Source organism: Phyllostomus hastatus, unplaced genomic scaffold, assembly GCF_019186645.2.
Source record: "Phyllostomus hastatus isolate PE091 unplaced genomic scaffold, TTU_PhHast_1.1 phas_contig_17, whole genome shotgun sequence".
Classification (NCBI taxonomy): domain Eukaryota; kingdom Metazoa; phylum Chordata; class Mammalia; order Chiroptera; family Phyllostomidae; genus Phyllostomus; species Phyllostomus hastatus.
In genome coordinates, this window is record NW_025333664.1 from 25533073 (window position 1) to 25536676 (window position 3604).

Sequence of the window (3604 nt, forward strand, 5' to 3'; positions counted from 1 at the left end):
GAAGTCACATAGCTAGTAACTGTCTCAAGATTGTTGAAAAGTTTAAATGTCTGCACTCCTTGGACTGTACCTTTTCAGTGTGCTCCTACAGACTCCCCAGCCCACCAGCTAGTGTGGTTCCTGCCTGAGGACCTGGCAGATGTGGAAGAATGCTGGAAGCACTAGCCACAGGCCCTGCAGGGGTAATTACTGCCACCCAGGATCTGGCCCCACCCAAGACTCTCAGGAGGGGCTATCTTAACATCCCAACTCCCCACCCATCCTTGTCCTTCTAATGAGATAACTCAGGGGTGCGAGTTCTTTGCTGGTTCCCAGAGCTTCTCAGCGGGATTTGGCTCCAGGTGCCCACAGTAATAATTGTTGGGATGAACCACCCATTCCTGACTGTCTTCTTTCCCCTCTCTTACTTCTTCATTCCCTTCTTAGTGCTTCCCAAGCTCACTTCTCAAACAAACTACTTGCACCCAAATCTTTATCTCAGAATTAAGCACAGTTTTAAAAATTGGTTTTCAATTTCCAGAGCTGGTAAAGCAGGAGGCACCATCATGGGAGTCCACATCCACCACCTCAAAGACCAAAAGTTTTGGTGTGAGGAGCACAAGAGCCATGACAAACTGCACGGGTCAAACTGCACAGTTTTCTAGGCAGCTGAGACAATGCCCCCTTCAGACAAGTGGGGCTGAAGCGTTGTTGCCTCTGACCCTTTTCCAGATGATCCAGAAGATAAAGCTTCCTGGCCAAAGGGCAAAACCACTGTGTTTTGGGGAACTAGAATCAATGACATGCATAGGTAGAAGGTGCCCAAACTGTCCCTGGCACAGTCCTGCTTTCTCATCCTTGAAATAGCTGAGAAAGCTCTTATAGTATAGGCTAGGCTTCTGCAAGGCCTAAGGAACCCCTTACAACCACATCAAACCCTACCTGCACTCCAAGGACTGGAAGTTCAAGGCCACTAGAGGCTGACAGGCCAGAGCGGCTACAAAAACTAACCCCAGACCCTACCTTGTTATTAAAAAGATTTTGGATGCTGGAAAAAAAATGTTGTCAAGATTAAAAAGTTAGATTTCACATTAGAATCTGGATTTCATGTTTCCCTTGAAAACTCAGAAGTCCTGGCAATGCCTCTGTTCTGGCATGACCAGAATCTTCAGGGCTAGAGCTGAGGGTCTCACCCCCACAGGGGTCAGGGGTCAGGTCATTCTGCCATTTGCCAATCCCACACAGTAGACCCATCATTCATTTATTAACTTATGTCCTCCCTGGTCCTAGCAGGTGACTGAATTTGAAACTCTTGATTTGGGCTCTCATTGAAGTATTCCTAAATTGCCTAATGTTAAAATGCTAATTCTGCCCTGACTGGTGTGGCTCAGTGGTTTGGATGTCATCCCACAAACCAAAAGGTCACTGGTTCAGTTCGCAGTCAGGATACATGCTTGGGTTGCAGGCCAGGTCCCTGGTTGGTGGTGTGCAAGAGGCAACAAATTGTTGTGCAAGATGATTGATATTTCTCTCACATAGATGTTTCTCTTCCTTTCTCCCTCCCTTCCCCTCTCTCTAAAAGTAAATGAATAAAATCTTAAAAATAAATACTCATTCTGGTTCAGCAGATCTGAGTGCAGTTCCAGAGTCTGCCTTTCTTACAAGCTTCCACGTGATGCTGATGTTCTTGATCTACAGATCAATCCTTGATGAGCAAAGTTCTAGTCTCTCCCCTCCCCAGTTCATTTTGCACATCATTGTGCCTTTATTTTTCTAGAATGCTAAGTAAGACTCCTGTTTTAAAAATGCCATTGTTTGCCAAATACCCATGGCAGTTCCTTGTTGTTATTTAATTTTCTCAGCTATAGAATCTTTCAGTTTCCCAAAACTCAATGCTACTGCTGGGATCACCCGTGCACAGCATACAAGTGAGATAGAACAGGGGTGCTACTGAGGTTGAAGAAGGGTCTTTGGGAGATACAACCCTTAAGTTTCCCTCCACCCAACTGATCCCCAGATCTCATAGCCAAGTCATAGGAATTTAAAACTCCACAGAACTCAAATGAAAATCAGAGGCCACATTCTGGTATTCCAAGGCTTTGGGAATTAAGTAATTTGCCAGAAGCCACAGAGCTGCCAAGTCCTGGATTTCTCAAATTCCCTAGGTATTTTGGTTCAATGCCACATTCACACCCTTTTCTCCTAACACCCAAACCAAAGCCTCCGCTTAACTGCAAGCTTTCCATGCCCTGGTCATACTTGAGCCTCAGGTCCTCTGGGGACACTGTTCCTACTGCCTCTCTTTGCCCTTACCTCTCCTTTACATCCAAGCAATCTTTTAAAACAGGGCTTAAAAGTAGCAAGAATCACTTCTCAGCCTTTTGGCTAAGATCAAGTGTAGTATCTGTTCTTATCAGTATAGTATCTGGTACATCCTCTATATGAAGACAACATATTAAATGGATTTTGGGAGCAGGGAGATGGCATAGGAGCTTGCTGGGTCCACTCCACACATCGACCCAGTAAGGACTGCTTCTGGGAAGGATGTACAAGAAAAAAAAAAGAGCAAAAAAAGTGTTTATGTCTCTTCCTCCCCGCTGTCCCATAATTCTCTCCAAAATGGTGCATTTGACCAAGAGTTGAAGATCAGGTATCTGCAGGGTATAATTCTACCTCCTTGACCTGGCCTCCACGTCTCCATCACATGGCCTCGGCCTCGGTGCCAGGTGAGCATACTGCCTTATCTCCGAGCCCAGCCAGGAAAACCTCTGCTCTGCTCACCTGGTGTTACCTTTGCCTGAAATTGCCCTTGGTGCTCCTGTCTGGCCTAAGGACCTTTGTTCACTCGTTTAGAACATCTGTGCTATTTAATGAGCTTTTAAAAAATTAGAGTGAAAAGTTCTTGGGGACTTCCAGCCAAGATGAAGGCATAGGTACATACACCGTGCCTCCTTGCACAACCAAACAAAGAACAACAACAAATTTAAAAACAAAAATGACCAGAACTCCTAGAAAATCGAACTGTATGGAAGTCTGACAGCCAAGGAATTAAAGAAGAAACATTCATCCAGACCACATAACAACGCATTGACGTGGGTTGCCACACCCTGGTGAATACATAAGGCTCTGCCCCTTACAATGTAACAGGAGCACCAAGACAAAGAAATATGGCCCAAGTGAAAGAACAGATCAAACACCACAAAAACAACTAAGCAGCAAAGGGATAGCCAACCTATCAGATGCACAGTTCAAAACACTGGTAATCAGGATGCTCACAGAAATGTTTGAGTACAGTCACAAAGTACAGGAAAGAATAAAGGCAATGCAAAGTGAAATAAAGAAAAATATACAGGGAACCAACAGTGACAGGAAGGAAACCAGGACTCAAATCAACGGTTTGGATCAGAAGGAAGAAATAGACATTCAACCAGAACAGAATGAAGAAACAAGAATTCAAAAAAATGAGGGGAGGCTCAGGAACCTCCGGAACAACTTTAAATGCTCCAAAATCTGAATCATAGAGATGTCAAAAGGAGGAGAGGAAGAACAAGAAATTGAAAACAATGAAGGAGAACTTCCCCAATCTGGTAAAGAAAATAGACTTCCAGGAAGTCCAAGAAGCCCA

General features: G+C 44.6%; 1 non-coding gene across 1 annotated transcript; it reads left to right on the forward strand.

Moving 5' to 3' along the window:
• Window positions 1-2344: 2344 nt before the first annotated feature.
• On the forward strand, window positions 2345-2534 carry LOC123815428. Its single transcript, XR_006785092.1, has one exon. It is a non-coding gene; the product is annotated as a U2 spliceosomal RNA (small nuclear RNA).
• The last annotated feature ends 1070 nt before the right edge of the window (window positions 2535-3604 follow it).